The 13,501-nt window shown below is 48.2% G+C and overlaps 1 pseudogene; it reads right to left on the bottom strand.

Annotated features, from left to right (window-relative positions):
• On the bottom strand, nucleotides 1-7,891 carry LOC105748189 (uncharacterized; annotated as a pseudogene).
• Nucleotides 7,892-13,501: the final 5,610 nt, after the last annotated feature.

Raw genomic sequence — 13,501 nt, forward strand, 5'->3', positions numbered from 1 at the left:
TCAAGGATTCTTTTCCATCGACCCTCCCCCCTTCCTCCGCTGGGGCTGTGTTTACTTACAAGGTCTCCCTCCCTCCAGGGAGCCGCGTGTGACCTGAGGATTCCTCCTCTGGCTTGGAGCCGGTGATAAGGGCAGCCCATCTGCTGGGGGCTCCAAGAACCACAGGTACAGGAACCGGGAGCAGAAGGGGAGGGATGGGGAGGCCGCCAGGCCTGGCTGCCGCTTCCTTTGGCCGGGATTGGCACAGAGGGGACAAGGCAGGAGGGACAGAAAGAAATAGTTGTCTCCCGTTTAAAACCGACTTGACCTATAAAATCATACCAGGTTTGAGGAAACTTCCTATCTCTTTTCATGAACTGGGTTTCTTATTTGCTGTTGATCGGTAAAGAGAGGTGAGGTGAACCAGAAGGACCCAGAGAAGGAGGTTCAAGTTCTGGCAGTGTCATTTCTTCTGTGAACTTGGCAAAGCCACTTCCCTTTCCGGGCTTTAGTTAATTAGTTACCATTTGCTGAACACCTACTATGCATCAGGCGTGACACTGCATTTTCTATGTTTTTTCAGTGTAATCCTCAAAGCTATACTGAGAGGTGAATATTCTTCCCCTCATTGTACAATTGATGAAGGTGAAATAACATATCCAAGGTCACTTAGGATTTGAGCCAGAATTTGTACTCAGCGCTGACAACAGAATCCATGTTCTTTGGCGAACTGGAGGACAGCAATGCTCAAGGAATGAACTTAACATAAAGTTCACTTAATAAGGGGAATGCTGCCTACAGTGTCCACGGTGTACATTTAATCTAGAAGGTTCTGAGAAGTCCTGGAATAGAGGCACTTAACTTTTTTTTCAACCAAGAATTTTCCATATTAAATTGATTATCACTCTTTTTTCCTGTAACATCTATTTATAGTCTAAGGAACAACTGCCCCTCAGAGACTCACAGTTGGGAACCACACTGAAGCAGAATTAAAGGGATTACAGAGTTTATCCAACGAACTATAAGAATTCCATGAACAACAGCTTTTTTAAACATCTCCGGGGTTGAGAGACTCATCACCTGGTCAGACAGCCTGCTCCCTTGTTGTACAAACGCAGTGGTTAGAATAGGACTGCCCAACAGAAAGATACTGCAAGCCACAGGTGTGGCTCAAAATTTTCTAGAAGCCACAGGAAAAAACCTAAAACGGAACAGGCAAAATTCATTTTAATAATATATATTATTGAACCCAATGGATCTAAAAATATCATTTCAATATGGAACTAATAAAAAATGATTAATGAGATATTTTACACTTGTTTTTTCTTTTTTAATTGTCTTTAAAATCCAGACTAGCCACATTTCAAGTGCTCAATGGCTACGTTTAGCTAGTGTCTCCCAAACTGGAGAGCACAGGGTTAGAAGATTCTTCTTTAGGCTCAGCTAAGCTCTTCCTGCCTGTGCCTCTGCCCCATGGTCCTTGGGTTCAAGGTTACGGTCTACAGATGCATAATTCAGCCACCAGCCCTGAGGATGAGTTCTGTTTGGCCATGTCCTTGCCCATCAAGCACCCACCATGATGGAGCTCACCCTCAAGCAGTGATCTGCTGAGGTCCGTCTCCCCCTTGGAAAGGGCTTTCCAACACTAAAATGCTGTATAAATGCAAGGCCTGATTCTCCTAACCCCTACTGGGGCAGACTTCCAGTCACCCAGGGTTTTCAGTGGTCTCATCACACGGTTATTTTACATTAAACCTGCAGGCAGCTGTTAATACAATGCCAGGCCTGGGGCAACTCCTTCTTTCTGCTCCCTGGGCCTCAGTTTCCCCATCTATCAAATAATATTAATAAATTTGAGTTTTCTATGATTCAGACCCTTCCCACTTCTTTTTATCCAATACCACTCTCTTGGCCTTCTGATTAAATTTCCCTTTAAACTGCGTCTTAGTTAGAATTCAGGCATAGTTATAGCTTCCCATATATCATAATAATAAGCATTTTCTGGGAGTCTGTCACACATGTCAGGCACTGTGTGCTAAGAGCCTTATGTATAGCATCTCATTTAATCCTCTCCCTACCCGAGTGAAGTAAGCACTATTATTATTCCCTTTTACAACTGTGGCATCAAGTGGTGGAGTCACAGGTCGCACACTTAATAAGGGGAACGGCTGGAGCTTCCCACCCAGGCCCTTCTCCGGCTCCCTGTTCCCAGGCTGTGAATGCACATCTAGGCCTGGGACCTGAAGTGGGCTCAGGCCTCTGATCACTAACAAGGGAATGGGCAAAGCCGCTTCTCGCCTTATGTCGTGGTTGTTGTTGTTCTTGCTAAAACCCACGGAGCGTCCTCCTTCTGTTTTGCAGAGGAAGAAAATACCCTTATACCTTCCTCACTAAGGAAACCCTCCTCTTCACGAGTCAACTTTCCTCCCATCCCCTTGACATTGCAGGGAAGGGGCTGAGGCCCCTGAAGGCTCTGGAGGAGACCCGAGGAGCTCAGGGCAGGGGTATTTTTAGAGTTGGCTGCACTGTTTGCAAGGAAGCTGGTCCCTCAAGCCTACGGGGGCCGGGGGGCGGGGAATCCTGGCTCCCGGGCCCACCTGCAGCCCAGCTCCGGCGCTTCCTCCCTCCCTCCTGGCTGCTCCTCTCCTGTGCTCTCTGTCACGCGTGGGCTCTCTCAGCACGTGGGTGCGCTGTCATTACTGCCCTGGGAGGACAACAGAGAAGAGCCGCAGCCCATGGCACTGAACACCTCCTGACACTGGAGAAACCAAGAAGCTGCCATCCGTTGGGGAAATGGGGCTGGCAGCTGGCGATGAACCGGAAATCTTGCAAATGGACATTTCTCCCCTGAAATAGTTTCAGAGCCTCGCCGTCCTGGGCCTTCACTGCCAAGAGGTTGGGTGTGGTGGGTGAGGACGCCACAGAGCATGCCTCCAGCTCCTACCCTGTGTGCCAGGGCCTCTGAACTGTGACAAGTCCCCCTGCCGCCCCAGCCCCCCTTTCTGCAGCTACAGAGCGAGGATGGCTTGGATAGTGGGGCTCCCCAGACACTGGCTGAATGTCTGAGTCTCCTCCATGACAAGGTGAGGATTCCTAGGACCCCGCCGGGGTCGGCGGTGGTATTAAATCACCAGTGGAGTGAACACAGTGGGCGTGCACTACGTAGGGCCATTCATAATAATTCCAAATCGCCAGCACTTTACACAGCACCTGGCACAAAGTCAGGTCTCCACGAGGGATACTTTCCTTTATTCTTATAGCTCAGGCTTCACCTCAAAGCCTACATAAACCTCCCCTCCAACTATGCCCTTTTTAAAATTGAGTGTTTACTCCTTCTCACCCAGCCCTGCACCCCTGTCCCCCAGTGGTTCAGGAGTCTTACAGCAGACACTGGAAGTCCCTTCTCTGAGTCACAGTGCTGACGCTTCCCAGGCGGGCTACACATTTGTACCCCATCCCCAGTGGCTCTTGAGACAGGGCATCCCGACCCAGGGTGGCTGGACCCGACCCAGGTAAGCAAGTCTTCCAAGGATCTGACCACAGGCTGGCAGGCCTGATGGGAAGCTGGACCCAGGCAGCCTAGCCCTCACCCAAGCTTCCCTGGGATGCGGCTGTGGAGATGACAAGGCCTCCAGGCTCCTCAGAGGAAGTGCTAACTTCCTCTGTTCTTTGGGCAGGCTGGACTTCTCCTCCAGTGGCCAAAAGACGCTCAGGGATTGTTGCTAGAAGTGGCTAAACTCCCACCATGTTTCTTCCATCTCCCTCCTCCATCCCACCCTCCCCCTTCTGCTTCCCCCTTCCCCTCCCCAGTCCTTTTCCTTCATCCCCCCTGCCCCCCCCACCTCCTCTTCTCCACAGTTGTGCTTTTGACCCAAGTGATGGGGTCTTCCTAAGGGGGAGGTCAGGTCTAGGAAGACAGTCTACTGTCTTCCTAAGGGGGAAGTCCCAGCAGAGGGGAGAAGAATTGACTTCCCTCTGTGGCCTCATGCCTCCCCGTTCTCGAGACCTTCCACAAAGACGTCCTGATGGCCTCTGATGCTCCAGGCACTGGGCCAAACACTCAAAGGGGTGGCCAGGTGAGAACAGCACGGGCTAGCTAGCCTAGTAGGCTTGGGCCAGGGTGGCCCTCCTGGCTGGCTGGGAAAGTTGCATGTTAAAAAGGTGCCGCCTTTGACCACCTTCTCTACTGTCTCGAGGTCCTCCATTCACACTTTGTCTTGTGTCATTTTGCTGTCAGACAGGTGCCACTTTGGAGAATGTGGTTACAGCAGGAGGTGCCCTGCCCATCTCCCCCTCCTCTGACCACCAGGCAGAAGAAACAGCTTGTTTACCAGGACAGAAGCCTGAAACAGTAATGGTGCCAGCCGGCTAAGTGTGACAGGTGTGGCTGGAGTGGAGGGCACTGGCAAGGGTGAAGGTCAGGAGAGTAGGCTGGGAACCCGGGATGGGACCTTCATGCCAGGAGCCACAGCTGGAAGCCTGCATCAGGGGCCGCCTTGAGGGGATGTCAGGCTGGGCTGCAGGAGGGAGAGAGTACCAGCAGGAAGACCTCACAGGACACAGTGACAGTTCTCCTTGTCCCTTTGAACCTGCTCAATCCCTAATCCTTCCTTCTGAGCTCCCCACAGACTGTGCAGACCTGAAGATTTCCCAGGGGTGCACTCATTCTCAACACTCTTCCTCACCCACCTTCTGCTTCCTAGTAGCTGGTGACCTTGGACAAGTCCTTTAGCTTCTGTGGCTTGATTTCTTTCACCTGTAAATCAGAGAAAGGGTGTGCATTTGTGTGTGTGTGAGTGTACATGGAGGTACACACACACACACACACACACACACACAGACATACACACACACACACACACACACCCCAGGGCTGTTATGAAGCTAAAGTAAATAAGACACTGTGGAAGGAAGCCCTCTGGAAAGCACAGGCCGTTCCTGGTCCCTCTTCGTCCGCCCTCAGCTGCTATTCCCATTCCAGAGGGGAAATCCTCGCCCGGAAAGCCCTGCTCACACTGGCATGGGGCCCAGGGCAGGCGCAGAGGCTGGGTCTCTCCCTTCCCATTTCCCTTGTTGATTCCAGTGTGACTGTTGTTGGCTTGCAGATGGACAGGCAGGTTTCCGGGCTCGCCCTGCTGCCAGACTGAGGTCCCACCTTGGCTGCTCGGGCTCTGAGACTGGTATCAAGGACCCACAGGGGCTCAAGGGGGCTCTGCCTGGACGGGGATCTCAGGTGTCTCAGCAGAGCTGGACAAGGGCTTCTTCTGTTTAGGCTGCAGCTCAGAGATGACCTGTCGCTGCTACAGAGGCCTTCCGGCAAGATGAAGAGGTGAAGTTGGGAAGGTGATCTGAGCCAGGAAAGAGGGGCGACATGAAAGGAGCAGGAATCCCAGGAAGGAGACGGAGCTTCCGCAAAGGCAGAGAGGTGTGGGCAAGCAGAAGAGCTGGCAGCCCGGCAGCTCCTCCCCTGCACGCAGCTGCCTACCTGCTGATGAGCTGCCCTTTGGCTGTGACCCCTCCCTTTCCCCCACTACCCCCACCCCTGTTGACTCCCAAGTTCCGCAAGTGTTCAGGTCTTAGATGTCTCTGGTACCCCTCTTCTCTTCTCTAGCCAGTGCCTGGGACTCATAGCCCTTTCCGGCCTGGACTAACTAAAACAGCTTCCTTTGTGACCACCTAGAGGGGTGGGATAGGGAGGGTGAGAGGGAGGGAGATGCAAGAGGGAAGAGATATGGGGATATATGTACATGTATGGCTGATTCACTTTGTTATAAAGCAGGAACTAACACACCATTGTAAAGCAGTTATACTCTAATAAAGATGTTAAAATAAAATAAAATAAAATAAAAAATAAAACAGCTTCCTGACTGTTCTTCCCTCCAGCTCCCCCCCTCCTTCTAATCCATCCATCTCACAGTGGCCAAAATGATCTTTCTAGTATGCAGATCTGATTGTGACATGTCTCTCTTCTGCTTAAATCCATCAAGGGCTCCTCACCACCTTCCAGATCGATTCTGCAGCTTAGAACCCAGGACCCTCCATGGTCTGACCCCATCATCTACCTCTCCTGCCTCCTTTCCCACAAAAACCTGCATAAACCCTGAGTTCCTGCCACACTAAACTTCAGTTCCCCCAATGAGGCATATTTCATGCTGTCAGCTGTTCTTTCCTGGAGCCCCGCCACCCCTATTTCCCTGGCTACCGCTAACCCTCCCTCAGAACACAGCTAACAAGTCACCCCGTCTAGAAAGTTTCTCCTGAGCCCTCCTTTGTGCTCTTGGAAGCCACCATGTGTATACCTCTAGCACAGAGTTTCTTATTTTTTGAATTTTTCCACTTGTTTATTTTTATTTATTTATTTATTTAACATCTTTATTGGATTATAATTGCTTTACAACGGTGTGCTAGTTTCTGCTGTATAACAAAGTGAATCAGCTATACATACACATATATCCCCATATTCCCTCCCTCTTGCGTCTCCCTCCCACCCTCCCTATCCCACCCCTCTAGGTGGTCACAAAGCACCGAGCTGATCTCCCTGTGCTATGCGGCTGCTTCCCACTAGCTATCTATTTTACCTTTGGTAGTGTATATGTGTCAATGCTACTCTCTCACTTCGTCCCAGTTTACCCTTCCCCCTCCCCGTGTCCTCAAGTCCATGCTCCACGTCTGCATCTTTATTCCTGTCCTGCCCCTAGGTTCTTCAGAACCTTTTTTTTTTAGATTCCATATATATGTGTTAACATACAGTATTTGTTTTTCTCTTTCTGACTTACTTCACTCTGTATGACAGACTCTAGGTTTGAATTTTATTTTTTTTATACAGCAGGTTCTTATTAGTTACCTATTTTATACATATTAGTGTCTATATGTCAATCCCAATCTCCCAATTCATTCCACCACCACCACTCCACCCTACCTGGTTTCCCCCCTTGGTGTCCATACGTTTGTTCTCTACATCTGTGTCTCTATTTCTGCCCTGCAAACCGGTTCATCTGTACCATTTTTCTAGGTTCCACATATATGCGTTAATATACGATATTTGTTTTTCTCCTTCTGACTTACTTCACTCTGTATGACAGACTCTAGGTCCATCCACATCTCTACAAATGACCCAATTTCATTCCTTTTTATGGCTGAGTAATATTCCATTGTATCTATGTACCACATCTTTATCCATTCATCTGTTGATGAGCATTTAGGTTGCTTCCATGACCTGGCTGTTGTAAATAGTAGCACAGATTAACCTAAGGTCAGAATCAGAAACTTTGTGAACTTGCATGGGGGAAAATAATTGCATCATTCTATTCACTAACCTCTACCAAAATGTAACATTTCTTTTGGTTACAAATATAGACTCAGATCCCAGTGATATCCGTTGTACCTGTGATTTATCACCAAAGAAGTCAAATAAATTTTCATATCACTCTAGAGTTCTGAAAGATTTTCTCACAAATGGTCTATGCTCATCAATATTATGAAATTTCAAAGTTAATAACCCTATAGATGTGATTATTTAATGTGTAAATAAAGACACTCATAAATTATACCAGTTTGATTTTTTCTGTATATTGGGTTGGCCAAAAAGGTTCATTTGGATTTTTCCATAAGATGTTACGGAAAAAACCCAAAAGAACTTTTTTGGCCAATCCAATATTTTGTTAATTCTTTTAAAAAATAATTGACTGCCTTTGCAATCATTTACATTTTACATTATGCATTTTAAAATGTTACTCTGAGAAGAGGTCCATGGGCTTCACCAGGCTGCCTGTGGGCTTCCTGCCATGAAATACTCTTTCTTCAGCAGAAACCTATAACCCCCTCCACTGGGACTGTTGGTTTATCTTGTCCATCTCTGTCAACTTAAAAGCAAGAGACCCTCTCCTTACCTGCAAGTCTTAATACAGTGCATGGCCGCTGGCATGTGCCTAAAAATATTTTTTGGAATGAAGAAATAAATAAAGTCAAAAAGGAAGGAAGGAAAGGGAGGGAGGGAGTAAATTCAATCTTCAAAGAGCATCCGCTCCTCCCTCTATCTGGCACTTTCTCCCAGATGGCTGTAAGGCTCGCTGCCATCCACCTTTGTGTCTTTGCTCTGATGTCACCTTCTCAGTGAGACCCTTCATAACACCACATTTGGAGTTACTAGAACCACCGCCCTAGGTGTGCTCTGTCCTTCCCTGCTTTGTCCTCGTCACACTTATCACCATCTGACACACCACTTCTTTCTGATTTTTAATTCACTTATTCTCTGTTTCCCCTTACTAGAATCTAAGCTCCATGAAGGCAGGAAATTTTATCCTATTCATTCATTTCTGTGTCTCTGGCACCTGAAACAGCACCCCACAGATAATGAGTGTTCAGTAAATATTTGTTGGATGGGTGGACGGAAGCAAGCAAGTGGTGAAGGCCAGTCAGTTAAATCAGTCCCCATTCAGCAGATGAGGAAGCCAAACCTGGGAGAGTTTAGGGCCCTGAGTCACACAGGGGGTCGATGGCAGAGCTGAATTGATGTGAGTGGGTAGTGGGAAGAAGCATGGGTTGCTTGGATTGGGCTCAGAAAGAAGGACCTGGAACCCCAGGCCAGGAAGTTTTGTTCTAAGGCATAGGGCATGTTTTCAGTGGGGAAAGGACAGAGCCCCAGGAAGACTGGTGTGACTCGTAAGCAGAACCGAGGGGCATTATGGAGGCTCATCGGGGACACGTCTTATCTTTAGGTTGTTGCTGTTTGATCAACAGCCTGGATTTGTAAAAATCCTGACCTTCCATCCTCCTCTGGGAAAAGCCAAAGCCTGTTCACCCTGAGGGGGCTGACAGCTCGAAGGATCTCTGAAGGATTCAGGACCGGAATAAGTGGGTCCCCCTGGATGCCTAACAGCTCTTATGCAAACCTCCGCCACAGTGCTTCCTCAGCTGGGCTGGAATGTTCTCCTTTTCCGTGAGGTCTCTGATAACAGGACTACAGCACAGAATTCTCTCTTTGGCAGTGAAAGGCCAGAGCACGACACACAGTAAGACTTTAAGGACTATTTATTGAAGAAAAAAATTGTGATTAGAAAATTGTGGATGCTATAGTGATCATTAGATTCGATCATGGGGCAGAGTAATGAACTTTGATTGAGCTATGACAGTATAGTAGGTACTGTGCTGGGTACCTGAGCTACAGAGCTGAGTGAATTGGGGTTCTTGATTTCTAGGAGCTCACAACGGAGGAGGAGACCAACACATGAACGGGCAAAGATGGAGGGGCTGCAACCCCCAAGTCCTCTGGCACTTACCAACCTGAAGTTATATTGTCATTTCATTACTTGGACTCTGACTGTCTTCCTACAAGAATGTAAGCTCCAAGAAGGCAAGGGTTTTGTCTTGTTCCAAGCTCTGCTCCCAGCACAGAGCAGGTGCTCACTTAGGAAGTGTCTGTGAATGAGTCAGTGCCTCAAGGAAACACAGAGGGTTGTGGGTGTCTAACCCACTTCAGCGGTGGGGGTCAAAGAAGACTTCAGGGACAATAGAGGCCTTGGCCAGGAGAATGGTGTTCCAGAACTTATACCTCCTTCAGCATCCTCTATTTCATGACTTCCATACAACTCAGTGGTGTGAGAACTACTTTATAAATAAAGAAACAAATCTCGGAGAAGGGGAATCAGCTTGGTCAAGGTCACTCAGCTGGCAGAGCAAAGACTTGAGCCCAGAACTCCTAAGTCAAAAGCCTGTGCCTTCTCCACACAGGCCTGGAAAACCATTCAAGAGGGTACTAAGTCCAAAGGACAGATCATCTTCACCAGCATCAACATCAAACATCATCATCATCACCATCACCATCATCATCATTTCATCAACTTTATGGCAGCTATATTCTTCTGTTTTAAATCTCCCCTTTTTCCTTAAGCAAGTTTAAGTTGGGATTTTGTTCCTTGTAACCAATAGAGTTTTTTTTTTTTTTTCCAATAGAGTTTTGATCAATAAAGGCAAGAAGTTCATAAGTTCAGATTTGGAGAGGAGGGGATAGGCGTGAAAGACAAGTCAGAGGCAGAATTAAAAGACTGTGGTAACCAATTTTGATGAGTCATGTAAAAGAAGGGGTATCCAAGAGGAAGTCCCAGGTTTTTAGCTTGAGTGATTGGAGGGGGATGGTTGTGTCTTCAGCAGAAGTAGGCAGTCCGGAAGATAAACTATGACGGGGGGAAGAGGGGGGGCGGCAGATGGCAGGAGGAAGGGAAAATGCATTCCTTCATTCATTCATCCATCCCTCCAGCCATTCATTCATTGAACAATTATTTGCCAAGCCCTTTCTGGGCAATGGGGACTTAATAGTGGATAAGGTGAGTTGAGGTTTGGATAGTATCTGTAGACCATCATTGACTTATTTATTTAACTAACAATAATCACCAACTATGGGCCATGCTCTGTCCAGAGAACTGAGCATAAACCCAAGTAGTGACGTCTAGCAGGCGGCAGGAAAGAGGGTTGAGTTGGCATTTCTGTTATAAGCGTCATCCCCACGGGGATAAGTGTGGTAGCCATGGGAGAGAGTGCTTGGAGAAGAGAAGTCTAGTTCCGCAAGCCTTGCCCATCATGCCTGGGCTTCAGCTGTGAGGTGAGAATACAGTGTTTCTTTGGCCCGTGTGTCTGAGAGGCAGACACAGAAAAAGCATGGGTTTAGGAGTCCAGTCTAGTGCCAGCCTGGGTTCGCACACTGGCCCTACCAGGTAACCTTGGGAATGACCCCAAATGAGTTGGCTTGCCTCTGAGAGTCTTGGTTTCCTCAGCTACAAAATGAGGATGTGAACGCTTATCCCAGTGTTGAGAGTAAAAAAATGTCCAAGTGCATTCACTCAACTGCAAACGTGGAGCAAATACCTATACGTCCCAGGTTCTAGAGTACAGGATTTCAGTGGAAGCCAATCTTAGGGGGTTCACCTGGGAGGAACAGGTGAATCTTTAGGGCTACCATGGCTTGGTTCTGATTCACCTAAAACAGCCAATCTCTCTCTGCCCACCACGAATCAACACCAATCTGCCCTTTCCCCACCGCGCACAGAAGGCAATATTCTATGCAATTAGAGGGAAAAAAGAAAAAGAAAAAGATAAATGAACGTTCTGCTGTCCTCTGCAGAGCTGTTTTCCGGAGCCGCAGAGAAAGGGCCCACGTGAGCCATGCTGTGCTTGGCGGCCACTGCTCCAGTCCTCACACAGAGGCTTAAAGCTTTATTTGTGGCTTAAGTTACGAGCAAGGGTGAAAACCCCAGAAAAAGGTGGCGGGGGTGGGAGAAAACATTTTAAAAGTTGAGAAAATTGCCTTGTGTTCTCAAGCGCGGGCAATTTGTCCAAACACCTGAGCTCTGTAGAATCCTAGTGGTCTATGATTCATATTCTGGGGCTCTGGGCCCAGTGTCAGGATTGGGAGATGCTGTTTTCATACATTAAGAAAATCACAAAATTGCTTTTTACAAGATATTAATGAGTAGCTTTACCACTTCAATGGCGACATTGTTGAAGGTTTTGAAAAAAATCCAGGTCCAGGTTTGGGGGTGGTTTTGTTCGGAAGGTTGCTACATAAAGCATCTCACAGACGTTACCCGGGGAGTCTGGGTGTTGCCCACCCGTAGGATCCAGAGCAGAGGACATTTAACATTTTAGGGACAGAAGTGCCTGTGAAGGTCTTCAAGTCCAACCGTCTCCTTACACTGATGACAAAAACAAGGCCCAGAGAAAGTAGGCAACACGCCCAAGGTGGACAGCATGTTTGGGATAGAAGCAGGTCTAGATTCCTGGCTCCTAAACTTCGAAGATCTTTCTGGCAGACTTTGAGGCAGCCCAGAGGTGATATTCCACTTCAGAAACCATGACTGGCCTCCCCTCATGTTGACATTTCTGCGGCAGCGACTTTGAAACTGCTTTTTATGGCCCTGGCTTTGGAAGGGCAAACACTGTTATCAGTAGAACAACACAGGTGGCTTCTGGAGTTGGGTCCAGGTGGAGCCGGGCAGGAAGGGAGGGCCCTCTGCACAGGCAGACATGACCCAATCACCTGTCTGGGTTCAGAAGGGTGCACAGACCCTCCCTGGGGAGTGGGACAAGAAGCTGGTGTAGTGGTGAAAGAAGGGCTTGGCTTTGGGGAAGACAAGACGGTCCAAGTCCTGGCAATGTTACTTGCCAACAAGCTCCCTGACCGAGCTTTTTATAAAACGAGGGTGATGATGTTTCACCCACAAGTACTCAAGAGCCCAGCTTGCTAGTAGCTCTTGTATTGGATAGCACAGGTATAGGATTGGACATTGCTGGTGAGGGTACTGGGCTCTTGACATTGGTGGCTTAGTTCTTGCCCACCTTGGCCACCTGAAAACAGAGGGCGGCCCAGGTGAGGTCTCCAGCTCTAAGGGCTCAGGCTCCAGGCAAAGACATCTGGGGTTCCAGGCTCATCCCACCTTCTTGGTCCTCTCTAATACTACAGGGGGGCTTCCCTGGTGGCGCACTGATTAAGAGTCTGCCTGCCAATGCAGGGGACACGGGTTCGAGCCCTGGTCTGGGAAGATCTCACATGCCGCGGAGCAACGAAGCCCGTGCGCCACAACTACTGAGCCTGTGCTCTAGAGCCCGCAAGCCACAACTACTGAGCCCGCGTGCTACAACTACAGAAGTCCGCGTGCCTAAAGCCCGTGCTCCGCAACAAGGGAAGCCACTGCAATGAGAAGTCCGCGCGCCGCAACGAGGAGTAGCCTCCACTCGCCATGACTAGAGAAAGCCCACGGCACGGCAATGAAGACCCGACGCAGCCAAAAATAAATAAATTAAAAAAAATAAATAATACTACAGGGATTTGGTTTCAAGGTTTGGAGCCTGGCTGAGTGACGTTCTCATGCTTCCTGGAGCAGAACTCCAGGCCGAGAATACGTGTGGGGCTAGGAGCCAGAGGCTGGTTAATGCTCGATGCAAATGCTGCCGTTTAGAGTCAGAAAGCCTAGCATTCAAGTCCTGGCTCACCTACTCAGGTTTTAACGGCCCTGGGTAAGTCAGAGAATCTCTCTGAGCCTCAGTTTCCTCATCAGTGTTCTTCTTGCCTGCCAAGTCACATACTGGTAAGGGAATGAAGTCAAGGAGATAGAAGACACTGTAATCTGTAAAGTACACTCATAAGAATGGGAAACTTCTAAAAGTAGGGGGTGGCTTTCTTTTTGCTCTGCCTCTTCACTAAAATGGTATTCAGATGGAGGTAGGTATCTGCCTTTGAATCTATGTAAATAGATGTTGTACTATTTGGAATCATTCTCCAGAAGTCCAGAGATTAGAAGTTATCTGGTACCCCAGAGACACCCTGAAAGAGTTGCCTTGAGGGGAGGGGGAGGAGAAAAAAGAAGCGGCTATTATGTCCTAGATAGTGTGACAGTCACTTTCATATATAAAGAGTCAGGGTAAGGATGATGATGGCTAACTTTATTGACAGGTACAGTTCTGAGAGTCTTACACATATTAATCCCATTTTGCAGATAAGGAAACTGAGGCACTGAGAAGTTAAAATCAG

Source organism: Orcinus orca, chromosome 1, assembly GCF_937001465.1.
Source record: "Orcinus orca chromosome 1, mOrcOrc1.1, whole genome shotgun sequence".
NCBI lineage: Eukaryota > Metazoa > Chordata > Mammalia > Artiodactyla > Delphinidae > Orcinus > Orcinus orca.